At 43.8% G+C, this 16120-nt stretch overlaps 1 protein-coding gene across 1 annotated transcript in view; it reads left to right on the plus strand.

Annotated features, from left to right (window-relative positions):
* Positions 1–16120, plus strand: part of LOC106566564 (NUAK family SNF1-like kinase 1) — a 62905-nt gene that overhangs the window by 1141 nt on the left and 45644 nt on the right. The gene's annotated exons all lie outside the window — the stretch shown is intronic.

The raw sequence follows: 16120 nt of genomic DNA on the forward strand, positions 1-16120 counted from the left end.
ATCTGTTATTGACATTTGTTTGTTACCTGTATTGTGCGTTTGCTATTTCAGTCGAACAAAGGGACCCCAGATGATGTGTGTGTGCTCTTGCCCTTGGCTGTGCCTGGAAGTCTCAGGCAGGCAGAATGATGTATGTGTGTTATTAATTATTCATGTGTGATAGAGGACAGATTGTATGGGGAAGGGGAAGGTATGCATACTTTGTGTGCGTGTGTGTGCCTGCGTGCCATCTGTAGTGGATTAGCTCATACCCGCTGCTATGCCAGGGATCAGGGGCCTGCTGAGGACCTAGGCCACCTTCTCGTTATCTGACCCATTACCCTTGACCCCTCGCACACTCTCACTGGCATGCACCCAGGCCCACACACAGACACGGAGGGCAGGCAGCTTAACGGTTAAAGTGTTGGGACAGTAACCGAAAGGTGGACGAATCTGCAGTAACTTCCCTTCAGCAAGGTAGTTAACCCCGCAACAACTACTCCCCAGACTTCGATTAGGACAGCCATCGTGTTAAATGTGGAAGACACATTTCGGTTACATGCATTCAGTTGTGCAACTGACTAGGTTTTCCCTTCCAAACACAGACCAAATGTAACAGACATAGTTCCATTCTAGGTGTGATAATGAAGGATTGGTTATTCTAAAGGGGAAAAGAACCATATGACATGTGCATTATATGATATGCAATAAGGCTATTGGCTATCTATTAATATAGCTGAGAAAAAGAATACATTATGAGAGAGAGAGAATGGTTCTGTTGCCCGTAGGTCAGGATTTAATCCTTCAGTCTACTGTGAGCTGAAGACAAAGAGATAGATACCCCTTTCTGAGTTTTAGTAAACAAACATGTTATTATAGAGATAATCTGATGGAATATCAGATTAGGAGACTAGGACTAGCTCAATCCTGTCACTGTCTGCTACTGTACTGTACACCCAGTCCCTCATTCCTAAATTTACTGGAGAGCGGGGGATAGAGAATGAAAGAGAGAGAGAAGAGAGGGAGAGCGAGCTGGTGGTAGAATTCCTTGAGCCAGTGGCCAGTGCATACTGAGAATTCCTTGAGACAAATTGACCATATATTTAGAAACAGGATCAGGAGCTGTTGTCTGAGTGAAGAAGGACAGAGGGAGAAGAGATGTGGTGGGGAGGGGGAAGATGGGGAGGGGGAAGAGATGTGGAGGGGGTCTATAGAAAAGGAGAGAAGGAAGGAATATAGAAGGCCGGGGCATTGACTCCAGATTAGGGTCGGAACATTTTGGCATCCTTACAGACTGCCTGCTAATGGAGACAAGAGTCTGGGAGGGGGAGAGGGATGGAGGGAGAGAGGCTGGGGTATATCAGTACAGTAAGCTTTGCTTGTAGGTCACTTTCACTGACTGAATGTGGGACTGAATGTGTGCAAACTGCATTATTGGATATATTGTAGGATGGCAGTTGAACTCTTATGTCAGATAAGGCTCTGCCACCCATCAAGTACACTACTTCTATATTTGAACTACATATGTTTAGACTCATGACTCCATCTCTTTCTCTCTCTGTGTCCCACTTTTTCTCTCTCTCGCTCTCTCTCATACTCCTTCTATCTCTCATACTCTTTCTCTCGTTTCAGCACACACCCTAGTCATTTTCCTTTTAGGAATGCTGTGTGTTCCCGTAGGTGTCTAGAAGAGAGCAAAACCCAGAGTGCCCTTCTCTCCTTCTCTGTGCTCTGCTGGTCAGGTCTTCATGCCCCAGAGGAAGGCAGGAGGGGGCAGTGGAATGCCAGGCTTTTCCCCAGGCAAGCCTGAAGTGACACCCCCCCCCCGCTCTTAGTTCTCCTTCCGTTAAACCCTGCGCCTCCCTCTCCCTGCTCTCCACTGCCCCCTCTCACACCCCTTTTCTGCCCTCAACCTCTAAGCCCTTTCACCAAATGCTAGCCCTCCCTCCTTTCCTCACTTAGTCTCCACTTCCCCCTTCTTCCCCACCATTTCACTCCCCCACCACTGCCCCTTTCCTCCTCACCATCCTTCACCCCCCTCCACTAACCCCTTCTCCTCCACCATTTCAATTCAATTTAAGGGGCTTTATTGGCATGGGAAACATATATTAACATTGCCAAAGCAAGTGAAGTAGATAATAAACAATAAACGTCACACTCTCAGAAGTTCCAAAAAAATAAATTACATTTGAAATGTCTTTATGTATATACTGTTGAAGTCAGAAGTTTACATACACCTTAGCCAAATACATTTAAACTCAGTTTTTCACAATTCCTGACATTTAATCCTAGTAAAAATTCCCTGTCTTAGGTCAGTTAGGATCACCACTTTATTTTAAGAATGTGAAATGTCAGAATAATAACATTCCCAGTGGGTCAGAAGTTTACATACACACAATTAGTATTTGGTAGCACTGCCTTTAAATTATTTAACTTGGGTCAAACGTTTCGGGTGGCCCATTCCTCCTGACAGAGCTGTTGTAACTGAGTCAGGTTTGTAGGCCTCCTTGCTCGCACACGCTTTTTCAGTTCTGCCTACAAATGTTCTATAGGATTGAGGCCAGGGCTTTGTGATGGCCACTCCAATACCTTGACTTTGTTGTCCTTAACCAATTTTGCCACAACTTTGGAAGTATGCTTGGGGTCATTGTCATTTGTAAGTCGCTCTGGATAACGGCGTCTGCTAAATGACGTAAATGTAAATGTCATTGTCCATTTGGAAGACCCATTTACAACCAAGCTTTAACTTCCTGACTGATGTCTTGAGATGCTGCTTCAATATATCTACATAATTTCCCTTCCTCATGATGCCATCTATTTTGTGAAGTGCAGATGCTGCCACCCCTGTCCTTCACGGTTGGGATGGTGTTCTTCAGCTTGCAAACCTCCCCCTTTTTCTTCCAAACATAACGATGGTCATTATGGCCAAACAATTCTATTTTTGTTTCATCAGACGAGAGGACATTTCTCCAAAAAGTACGATCTTTGTCCCAATGTGCAGTTGCAAACTGTAGTCTGGCTTTTTTTATGGTGGTTTTGGAGCAGTGGCTTCTTCCTTGCTCAGCGGCCTTTCAGGTTATGTCGATATAGGACTTATTTTACTGTGGATATATATACTTTTGTATCTGTTTCCTCCAGCATCTTCACAAGGTCCTTTGCTGTTGTTCTGGGATTGATTTGCACTTTTCGCACCAAAGTACGTTCATCTCTAGGAGACAGAATGCGTCTCCTTCCTGAGCGGTATGACGGCTGCGTGGTCCCATGGTCTTTATACTTGTGTACTATTGTTTGTACAGATGAACGTGGTACCTTCAGGCGTTTGGAAATTGCACCCAAGAATGAACCAGACTTGTGGAGGTTTATAGTTTTTTTTCTGAGGTCTTGGCTGATTTCTTTTGATTTTCCCATGATGTCAAGCAAAGAGGCACTGAGTTTGAAGATGGGCCTTGAAATACATCCACAGGTACACCTCCAATTGACTCAAATGATATCAATTAGCCTATTAGAAGCTTTTAAAGCCATAACATCATTTTCTGGAATTTTCCAAGCTGTTTAGAGGCACAGTCAACTTAGTGTATGTAAACTTCTGACCCACTGGAATTGTGATACAGTGAAATAATCTGTCTGTAAACAATTGTTGGAAACATTAGTTGTGTCATGCACAAAGTAGATGTCCTAACCGACTTGCCAAAACTATAGTTTTTTTAACAAGACATTTGTGGAGTGGTTGAAAAATGAGTTTTAATGACTCCAACCTAAGTGTATGTAAACTTCCGACTTCAACTGTGTACAGTGTTGTAACGATGTGCAAATAGTTAAAGTTCAAAAGGGAAAATAAATATGGGTTGTATTTACAATGGTGTTTGTTCTTCACTGGTTGCCCTTTTCTTGTGGCAACAAGTCACAAATCTTGCTGCTGTGATGGCACACTGTGGTATTTCACCCAGTAGATATGGGAGTTTATCAAAATTGGGTTTGTTTTCAAATTCTTTGTGGATCTGTGTAATCTGAGGGAAATATGTGTCTCTAATATTGTCATACAGTTGGCAGGAGGTTAGGAAGTGCAGCTCAGTTTCCACCTCATTTTGTAGGTAGTGTGCACATAGCCTAGGCCTTTCTCAATAGCAAGGCTATGCTCACTGAGTCTGTACATAGTCAAAGCTTTCCTTAAGTTTGGGTCAGTCACAGTGGTCAGGTATTCTGCCAGGGCCAAATAGCATTCTAGTTTACTCTGTTTTTTTGTTGTAAATTCTTTCCAATGTGTCAAGTAATTATCTTTTTTATTCTCTCATGATTTGGTTGGGTCTAATTGTGTTGCTGTCCTGGGACTCTGTGGGGTCTTTTTGTGTTTGTGAACAGAGCCCCAGGAACAGCTTGCTGAGGGGACTCTTCTCCAGGTTCATCTCTCTGTAGGCGATGGCTTTGTTATGGAAGGTCTGGGAATCGCTTCCTTTTAGGTGGTGGTAGAATTTAACCGCTCTTTTCTGGATTTTGATTATTAGCGGGTATCGGCCTAATTCTGCTCTTCATGCATTATTTGGTGTTTTACGTTGTACATGGAGGATATTTTTGCAGAATTCTGCATGCAGTCTCAATTTGGTGTTTGTCCCATTTTGTGAATTCTTGGTTGGTGAGCGGACCCTAGACCTCACAAATCAAATCAAATTGTATAAGTCACATGCGCCGAATACAACCGGTGTAGACCTTACAGTGAAATGCTTACTTACGAGCCCCTAACCAAGAATGCAGTTTTTAAAAGAATACGGATAAGAATAAGAAGTAAAAGTAACAGGTAATTAAAGAGCAGCAGTAAAATAACAATAGCGAGACTATATACAGGGGGGTACCGGTACAGAGTCAATGTGTGGGGGCACCGGTTAGTTGAGGTAATATGTACATGTAGGTAGAGTTATTAAAGTGACTATGCATAGATGATAACAACAGAGAGTAGTAGCGGTGTAAAGGGGGGGGGGGGGGGGCAATGCAAATAGTCTGGGTAGCCATTTGATTAGATGTTCAGTAGTCTTTTGGCTTGGGGGTAGAAGCTGTTTAGAAGTCTCTTGTACCTAGACTTGGCGCTCCGGTACTGCTTGCCGTGCGGTAGCAGAGAGAACAGTCTATGACTAGGGTGGCTGGAGTCTTTGGCAATATTTAGGGCCTTCCTCTGACACCGCCTCGTGTGTATATAGATCCTGGATGGAAGGAAGATTGGCCCCAGTGATGTACTGGGCCGTTCGCACTACCCTCTGTAGTGCCTTGCGGTCAGAGGCCAAGCAGTTGCCATACCAGGCAGTGATGCAACCAGTCAGGATGCTCTTGATGGTGCAGCTGTAGAACCTTTTGAGGATCTGAGGACCCATGCCAAATCTTTTCAGTCTCCTGAGGGGGAATAGGTTTTGTCGTGCCCTCTTCATGACTGTCTTGATGTGCTTGGACCATGTTAGGGTGTTGGTGATGTGGACACCAAGGAATTTGAAGGTCTCAACCTGCTCCACTACAGCCCCATCGATGAGAATGGGGTGTGCTCGGTCCTCTTTTTCCTGTAGTCCACAATCATCTCCTTTGATGAAGGGCAATGGGTTCTATAACTGATTAAAGTATTTTGAGCTAGATCCTAATTGGTATGTTGAATTTGATGTTCCTTTTGATGGCATGGAAGGTCCTTCTTGCCTTGTATATCAGATCGTTCACCGCTTTGTGGAAGTTACCTGTGGCACTGATGTTTAGGCCAAGGTATGTATAGTTTTTTTGTTTGCTCTAGGACAGTGGTTCCCAAACTTTTTATAGTCCCGTACCCCTTCAAACATTCGACCTCCTTCTGCATACCCCGTCTAACACCAGGGTCAGCGCACTCTCAAATGTTGTTTTTTGCCATCATTGTAAGCCTGCCACACACACATTACACGATACATTTATTAAACATAAGAATAAGTGTGAGCTTTTGTCACAACCCGGCTCATGGGAAGTGACAAAGAGCTCTTATAGGACCAGGGAAATAATAATAATAATACAAAATTATAATCATCAATAATTTTGCTCTTTATTTAACCATCTTACATATAAAACCTTATTTGTTCATCGAAAATTGTGAATAACTCACCACAGGTTCATGAGAAGGGTGTGCTTGAAAGGATGAACATAACTCTGCAATGTTGGATTGTATTGGAGAGAGTCTGTCTTAAATCATTTTCCACACACAGTCTGTGCCTGTATTTAATTTTCATGCTAGTGAGGGCTGAGAATTCACTCTCACATAGGTACCTGGTTGCAAAGGGCATCAGTGTTTTAACACTGCGATTTGTCAAGGCTGGATACTCTGAGCGCAGCCCAATCCAGAAATCTGGCAGTGGCTTCTGATTAAATTGCAATTTTCACAGAACCACTTGTTGCAATTTCAATGAGGCTCTCTTGTTCAGATATCGGTAAGTGGACTGGAGGCAGGGCATGAAAGGGATAACGAATCCAGTTGTCTGTGTCATCTGTTTAGGGAAAGTACCTGCGGAATTGTGCACCCAACTCAATCAGGTGCTTCGCTATATCACATTTGACATTGTCCGTAAGCTTGAGTTCATTTGCACACAAAAAATCATACAATGATGGAAAGACCTGTGTGTTGTCCTTGTTAATGCAGACAGAGAAGAGCTCCAACTTCTTAATCATAGCCTCAATTTTGTCCCGCACATTGAATATAGTTGCAGAGAGTCCATGTAATCCTAGATTCAGAACATTCCGGCGAGGAAAAACATCATCCAGATAGGCCAGTCGTGTGAGAAACTCGTCATCATGTAAGCGGTCAGACAAGTGAAAATTATGGTCAATAAAGAAAACTTTAAGCTCGTCTCTCAATTAAAAAAAACGTGTCAATACTTTGCTCCTTGATAACCAGTGCACTTCTGTTATGTTGTAAAAGCGTTACATGGTCGCTGCCCATATCATTGCATAGTGTAGAAAATACAGGAGAGCTCAGGGGCCTTGCTTTAACAAAGTTAACCATTTTCACTGTAGTGTCCAAAATGTCTTTCAAACTGTCAGGCATTCCCTTGGCAGCAAGAGCCTCTCAGTGGATGCTGCAGTGTACCCAAGTGGTGTCGGGAGCAATTGCTTGCACACGCGTTACCACTCCACTATGTCTCCCTGTCATGGCTTTTGCGCCATCAGTACAGATACCAACATGAGCAGCAGCTACGTTTGGCTACATACAGACCGTTAGTGGAATTGGGGGGTTGTCAGGAGGGATTTTGGGGGAGATGACGGGGGGGTGGGATCTGTTGGGTTGGTGGGTCCTGTGTTGTCTGTCCCATTGTGGTGTTGAGGTTGTAGTTCACCCCCCTCCTCTGCCCACTTCTCCCCCCTCCACTGCCCACTTCTCCCCCCTCCACTGCCCCCTTTTCCCCCACCATCCTTCACCCCCCTCCTCTGCCCACTTCTCCCCCCTCACTGCCCACTTCTCCCCCCTCACTGCCCACTTCTCCCCCCACCAACCTTCTCCCCCCTCACTGTCCCCTTCTCCCCCACTAGGTATGTATGGATGGAAAGGATGATTTACAAGTAAAAACAGAGTCATAATGTGTTCTTATAGCAGTGTTTTCCACATGCGAGCTGTCCAGAGCAAAAAGAAGGGCCCATCAATCTACTCGCTGAGCTTATTTATTTTAGGAAAAGTGATTTACAAAAGTAAACGTTCAATAGTGCACACACTAGCAATATGCTGGCTACTGTTGATAGTCTGCAAAAAGAACGACACTTAGCATTGGTCTTGGCTAGCCTACTGTACTAGCCATGTCAATATCTCTTTTGGAATGTTTGTCTTTAAAAGGGCAGCGTCCTATTTTTAAAACTTCTGAAAATGACATACTGTATCTACTAGCATGGTAGCAGTTACCATAGACTTCCAGTCATTGCGCTAACGCTAGTTAGCAAATTCCTTCAGACTGTACGCAGAGACAAATGGTATCCACACGTTCATCTGACTGGGGAAATGGATAAAGGGCTTTATTGACAAAATCCTGAAGTATCCCTTTAAAGTGAGTGACTTGTCAATTGCCTCCCGAATCGCATCGGTAAGAGAGCCGTTCATTTGGCTCCCTAATTTGCATACTGGTAGGCTTTATGAAAACATTTGAAAAAGATGCTGAATCTTCCACACTGCAGGAACAATAGGTAGGCTAGTGGAGCAATAACCTCACTCTGGTCTAAAATATTATTTAAAAACCCCAGATTGAATTGTTTTTAAAGCTAATGATACTTGTATGGTATTTTCAAAGACATTGATATAGGTCTACTGATTTTAATCAAAGTGTTGACAAAGGGAGATGGGCCTAGCTCGAGGCTAACTGGTGCTTGCTTTGGGACAGAAACCCCCTCGGACGGTTACGTCGGTAGAGTCTTGATGGATCGGCGGCGCTCCGTGTCGGCAGCAAAGGGTCCAGGCCAATTGGCAAAAGAGGTAATTGAAGCCCAGGAATTCTTGATAGATCTAGCCGGGAGATGGGCCTAGATTCGAGGATAGCTCCAGGCTAACTGGTGCTTGCTTCGGGATAGAGACAGTAGCCACTAGGATAGCAGCTAACTAACTGCGATGAAGAAATCCATCAGATAATCCCTGGGCTTCAATACCTCTTTTGCTAATATGCCTGGACCCTTTTCTGCTAACACACAGCCCCGCCGATCCATCACGACTGATCTGCCGACGTAACCGTCCGAGGGGGTTGCAACAGGCCATGTCCCCCTGAGGCCCATCTGCTAGCCTGCTGCTAGCCCCGGCCTGTTAGCTGTCTGAATGTCTGTGCCTCCAGCTCGCCTAGCTACTCACTGGACCCTATGATTACTCGGCTACACATGCCTCTCCCTAATGTCAATATGCCTTGTCTATTGCTGTTTTGGTTAGTAATTTATGTCTTACTTCACTGTAGAGCCTCCAGCCCTGCTCCACCCCCCCACACATGTGGTGACCGCACCTGGTTTAAATGGTGCTTCTAGAGACAAAACCTCTCATCGTCACTCAATGCCTAGGCACTGTACTCACATCCTACCATACCCTTGTCTGTACATTATGCCTTGAATCTATCCTTCCGTGCCCAGAAACCTGCCCCCTTTACTCTCTGTTCCGAATGCACTAGTCGACCAGTTCTTTTAGCCTTTTTAACCGTACTCTTATCCTAGTCCTCCTCTGTTCCTCTGGTGATGTAGAGGTTAACCCAGGCCCTGCAGTCCCCAGCATCATTCCCATTCCCCAGGTGCTCTTTTGTTGACTTCTGTAACCGTAAAAGCCTTGGTTTCATGCATGTTAACATTAGAAGCCTCCTCCCTAAGTTTGTTTTATTCAATGCTTTAGCACACCCCGCCAACCTGGAAGTCCGAGCCGTGTCTGAATCCTGGCTTAGGAAGGCCACCAAAAATCCTGAAATTTCCATCCCTAACTATAACATTTTCCGACAAGATAGAACTGCCAAAGGGGGTGGAGTTAGCCTGCAGAGTTCCAGGTACAACCCAAAATATGTAACCATGGCCACCCTCTTGGATATCATCCTGACCAACTTGCCCTCTAAATACACCTCTAATGTCTTCAACCAAGATCTCAGCAATCACTGCCTCATTGCCTGCGTGCGTAATGGGTCCGCGGTCAAATGACCACCCCTCATCACTGTCAAACGCTCCCTAAAACTCTTGAGCGAGCAGGCCTTTCTAATCGACCTGGCCCGGGTATCCTGGAAGGATATTGACCTCATCCCGTCAGTAGAGGATGCTTGGTTGCTCTTCAAAAGTGCTTTCCTCTCCATCTTAAATAAGCATGCCCCATTCAAAAAATGTAGAACCAGGAACAGATGTATAGCCCTTGGTTCACTCCAGACCTGACTGCCCTTGACCAGCACAAAAACATCCTGTGGCGTTCTGCATTAGCAACGAATAGCCCCCGCGATATGCAACTCTTCAGGGAAGTCAGGAACCAATATACTAAGTCAGTTAGGAAAGCAAAGGCTAGCTTTTTCAAACAGAAATTTGCATCCTGTAGCACAAACTCCAAAAAGTTCTGGGACACTGTAAAGTCCATGGAGAATAAGAGCACCTCCTCCCAGCTGTCCACTGCACTGAGGCTAGGAAACACTGTCTCCAACGATAAATCCACGATAATTGAGAATTTCAATAAGCATTTATCTACGGCCATGCTTTCGACCTGGCTACCCCTACCCCGGTCCACACCCCTGCACCCCCCACAGCAACTTGCCCAAGCCTCCCCCATTTCTCCTTCACCCAAATCCAGATAGCTGATGTTCAGAAAGAGCTGCAAAATCTGGACCCCTACAAATCAGCCGGGCTAGACAATCTGGACCCTCTCTTTCTAAAATGATCAGTCGATATTGTTGCAACCCCTATTACTAGCCTGTTCAACCTCTTTCGTATCGTCTGAGATCCCCAAAGATTGGAAAGCTGCCGCGCTCATCCCACTCGTCAAAGGGGGAGACACCCTAGACCCAAACTGCTACAGACCTATATCTATCCTACCCTGCCTTTCTAAGGTCTTCGAAAGCCAAGTAAACAAACAGATCACCAACCATTTCGAATCCCACCGTACCTTCTCTGCTATGCAATCTGGTTTCCGAGCTGGTCATGGGTGCACCTCAGACACGCTCAAGGTCCTAAACGATATCATAACCACCATTGATAAGAGACAATACTGTGCAGCTGTATTCATCGACCTGGCCAAGGCTTTCGACTCTGTCAATTGCCACATTCTTATCGGCAGACTCAACAGCCTTGGTTTCTCAAATGACTGCCTCTCCTGGTTCACCAACTACTTCTCAGACAGAGTTCAGTGTGTCAAATCGGAGGGCCTGTTGTCCGGACCTCTGGCAGTCTCTATGCCACAGGGCTCAATTCTCGGGCCGACTCTCTTCTCTGTATACATTCTCTCTACTACCGCATGGCAAGCGGTACCGGAGTGGCAAGTCTAGGACAAAAAGGCTTCTCAACACTTTTTACCCCCAAGCCATAAGGGTCCTGAACAGGTAATCAAATGGCAACCCGGTCTATTTGCATTGTGTGCCCCCCCAACCCCTCTTTTTATGCTGCTGCTACTCTCTGTTTATCATATATGCATAGTCACTTTAACTATACATTCATGTACATACTACCTCAATTGGGCCGACCAACCAGTGCTCCCGCACATTGGCTAACCAGGCTATCTGCATTGTGTCCCACCCACCACCCGCCAACCTCTCTTTTACGCTACTGCTACTCTCTGTTCATCATATATGCAGAGTCACTTTAACCATATCTACATGTACATACTACCTCAATCAGCCTGACTAACCGGTGTCTGTATGTAGCCTCGCTACTTTTATAGCCTCGCTACTGTATATAGCCTGCCTTTTTACTGTTGTTTTATTTCTTTACCTACCTATTGTTCACCTAATACCTTTTTTTGCACTATTGGTTAGAGCCTGTAAGTAAGCATTTCACTGTAAGGTCTGTTGTATTCAGCGCTCGTGACAAATAAACTTTGATTTGATCATTGATGTCGCTCTTGCTGCTGGTGGCTCTCTGATCCACCTCTACTCAGACGACACCATTCTGTATATTTCTGGCCCTCTGGACACTGTGTTAACTAACCTCCAGATGAGTTTCAATGCCATACAACTCTCCTTCTGTCGCCTCCAACTGCTCTTACGTGCAAGTAAAACTAAGTGCATGCTCTTCAACTGATCGCTGCCCATACCTGCCCGCCCGTCCAGCATCACTACTCTAGACGGTTCTGACTTAGAATATGTGGACAACTACAAATACCTAGGTGTCTGGTTAGACTGTAAACTCTCCTTCCAGACTCACATCAAGCATCTCCAATCCCAAATTAAATCTAGAATCGGCTTCGCAACAAAGCATCCTTCACTCATGCTGCCAAACATACCCTCGTAAAACTGACTATCCTACCGATCCTTGGACTTAGGCGATGTCATTTACAAAATAGGCTCCAACACTCTACTCAACAAATTGGATGCAGTCTATCACAGTGCCATCCGTTTTGTCACCAAAGCCCCATATACTACCCACCACTGTGACCTGTACACGCTCGTTGGCTGGCCCTCGCTTCATATTCGTCGCCAAACCCACTGGCTCCAGGTCATCTATAAGTCTTTGCTAGGTAAATGGTGAGTGACTCTCATATCGTCAGTCAGTGTAGCCTACCGAATCGCATTGGTGAGAGAGTCGTTCATTTGGCTCCTTAATTTGCATGGGCTAATGGTAGGCCTAGGCTTTTTGGCGATTATCTGCAGATAAATTATGAAAACATTCGATGAAGATGGTGAACAATAGGTAGTAGAGCAGACGGGTCACCAATGGTACAAGTCAGTATTGGACGTTGGGAGATGACGTGGAAACCGGCCACTAGGGGTAACAGTGAGCGCTGTTACCTTCAAGTAGGTTTCGGTTTTGCTCAGACATTGGGGATGGTGGATGGGCATAAGCATATGCCTCTGATTCCAAAGGTTGATATTTTAGTTTTAATCCTATCCCAAACCGTAACCCTTACCTTAACCATTCGGATTGAATGCCTTTGAAATTTGACATTTTAAATAACTTTGATATTTGACGTTTGAGAAACATGGATGAACATCTAATTCTGACGTGAGACTGTGAGAGCTTGTAGAGTGGAGAGCCTCATTCGGGTCCAAATATGATAATTAGGGCCCTCACGGAATGCAGGCATTAAAATAGAATTCAACAACATTAAAAATGTATTGACCTTTGTAGGGAATCCACTAAAAACATACAGAAGTGCGCTGGTTAGAATTGAGACATTGTTTAGAATCGAGAGACGAGCTTAAAGTTTTCTTTACTGACCATAATTTTCACTTGTCTGACCGCTTGCACGATGACGAGTTTCTCACACGACTGGCCTATCTGGGTGATGTTTTTTCTCGCCGGAATGATCTGAATCTAGGATTACAGGGACTCTCCACAACTATATTCAATGTGTGGGACAAAATTGAGGCTATGATTAAGAATTTGAAGCTCTTCTCTGTCTGCATTAACAAGGACGACACACAGGTCTTTCCATCATTGTATGATTTTTTTGTGTGCAAATGAACTCAAGCTTACGGACAATGTCAAATGTGATATAGCGAAGCACCTGAGTGAGTTGGGTGCACAATTATGCATGTACTTTCCCGAAACGGATGACACAAACGACTGGATTCATTATCCCTAGAAGGCCAGCATCCCGGAGTCGCCTCTTCACTGTTGACGTTGAGACTGGTGTTTTGAGGGTACTATTTAATGAAGCTGCCAGTTGAGGACTTGTGAGGCGTCTGTTTCTCAAACTAGACACTGTCATGACGTTGGCCTCTTTTGGTACAGGGAGGACAGTTGACCCCCTCCCTTTTGCACCCCCCCCCCCCCCCTACCTTCCCCCCAATCCACCCTGTGTGTAAAGGGTTGTAAAAACTCTAAAATTCCAGGAGAGTCTCTGGCCACATGGCCCATAGAGAGACACAGGAAATTCTTCCAACTCATAGAATTGGAGAGCCAAGCGACATTTTGTGTTCTGGAGAAGGTATGGAAGATTGGTGAAGAATCCAGCTACGAACTGATCCGCTTGGTACAATTTTGTGATACTCAGAAGAGACAATATAGCCATATTACCATAAAACTGTTTATATAATAGCATCAGCTTGAGACTTGCAACTTAATGGTTGTATAGAATGTATTAATAAGGATAAAGCTTTTATAATACACATGAGATGCTATTGTACTGATGTAATGTGATAGAATTGTATTTCTGTAACCAAATCTAACTCAGTCATAGGCACGCCCCCAGGGACCCATACAGGACCAGGCGTCATTTGACAAGCCTGTTCTATGGGCACTATAAAACACCCCCTGATTTACATTTCTTCAGACCAGGCCTACACTCCGTGGCCACATAGGTTTTACCATCTAATTCCTCTACTGAAAGTGAACCATACCACGTGGTTAACTTTTAGACTATTGATACCGACAGAATAAGAATAAGTCTTTGATATTAATTATTAGTCTGCAGCTAAGTAAATTATATCATTGAACGCGAAGACCAACGAAACAACTATTCTATGACGACATTAATGAATGTCGCTCTGAAAGATCCATTCTAACCGAGAGAGAGAGAACGCGGACAAAACTCCCCAACAGAACAGAACTCTCGAACAAGGATCACGACGACACATGAGCGTAAATATATATTGATTGCAATTGTTCCCGAATGAGTGAGCCTTCAATTGTCAATTGTTAATATTAATGAACCCTGTGTACCTTCTCAGCTGACCGTTTATGACCCATTGTCTAACAGACCAGCCATGCTTGTTAGCCATTAGGGCACATTACTATACCAATCCTTTGTGACGATAATTACTGTTTGTATGTTTTCTGTTAATTACTTAGTGTAGTAAATAAATGATTTTAAGACAATTGATGTATGGATGATTTTAGTAAAGACTGGGTTCGTGCAGATACAACAATTTACGACGTTTGGAATGAGACTGGACTAAAGGTAAAATACACCATTTAAACCAGAAGATAATCGGCCTATACTATAATAGAATATAATATTATAGTACAGGAAAATTATATTAGGAAAATTATAGCTTTGTAATCTGAATATTCTCCTTGGTGCCCCGATCTCCTAGTTAATTACAATTAAACGATTAATCAGTTTAATCGCGTGATAATAATTACAGGGAGCTAATTGATAAACATATCTTCAGTTTAATGGTACCCCAAAGACACGACAACACTCTAATGTACTTGTCCTCTTGCTCAGTTGTGCACCGGGGCCTCCCACTCCTCTTTCTATTCTGGTTAGAGCCAGTTTGCGCTGTTCTGTGAAGGGAGTAGTACACAGCATTGTACAAGATCTTCAGTTTCTTGGCAATTTCTCACATGGAATAGCTTTCATTTCTCAGAACAAGAATAGACTGATGAGTTTCAGAAGAAAGGTCTTTGTTTCTGGCCATTTTGAACCCACAAATGCTGATGCTCCAGATACTCAACTAGTCTAAAGGCCAGTTTTATTGCTTCTTTAATTAGCACAACAGTTTTCAGCTGTGCTGACATAATTGCAAAAGGGTTTTCTAATGATCAATTAGCCTTTTTAAAATGATAAACTTGGATTAGCTAACACAATGTGCCATTGGAACACAGGAGTGATGGTTGCTGATAATGCGTCTCTGTACACCTATGTAGATATTCCATTAAAAATCATCCGTTTCCAGCTACAATAGTCATTTACAACATTAACAATGTCTACACTGTATTTCTGATCAATTTGATGTTATTTTAATGGACAAGGACATTTCTAAGTGACCCCAAACTTTTGAGCGGTAGTGTATGTGAGAGTGGATTCTCGGCCCTCACTAACATGAAAACTAAATACAGGCACAGACTGTGTGTGGGAAATGATTTAAGACATACTCTCTCCAATACAACCCAACATTGCAGAGTTATGTGCATCCTTTCGAGCACACCCTTCTCATTAACCTGTGGTGAGTTATTCACAATTTTCGATTAACAAATAAGGTTTCATATGTAAGATGGTAAAATAAAGAGCAAAATGTATTATTATTTGTGCCCTGGTCCTATAAGAGCTCTTTGTCACTTCCCACGAGCCGGGTTGTGACGACAACTCACACTCATTCTTATGTTTAATAAATGTATAGTGTGTGTGGCAGGCTTACAATGATGGCAAAAAATAACATCTGAGAGTGTGCTGACCCTGGTGCAAAAGGGACTATAAAAAGTTTGGGAACCACTGTCCTAGAGTAACATAAACTAATGAACATGCTATTATGTTCTTTGAAATAATTGTTTTTTAGTTTTCTAACATTACTTAACACTTTTCTAAACACAACAATTATTATTCTTCACATAGCTAATATGAAATGGATTTATTACACTGTTAGAATGTTGATGCCTCATTGACTGGAAGTGTCGGAAATTGCCTTTTTTTTTCCCACTAGGACTTTGTAGAGTAAAGGACATGTTTTGTATAATTCTATCTAAACAAATATGGGGGCACGACCCCCATCCACATCAACAGGGCTGCAGTACAGCGTGTCGAGGACACTCACAGGGCCTTACACACTCACGCACACTGACACTCCAACACACA

Source organism: Salmo salar, chromosome 13 (assembly GCF_965601325.2).
Source record: "Salmo salar chromosome 13, fSalSal1, whole genome shotgun sequence".
Classification (NCBI taxonomy): Eukaryota; Metazoa; Chordata; class Actinopteri; order Salmoniformes; family Salmonidae; genus Salmo; species Salmo salar.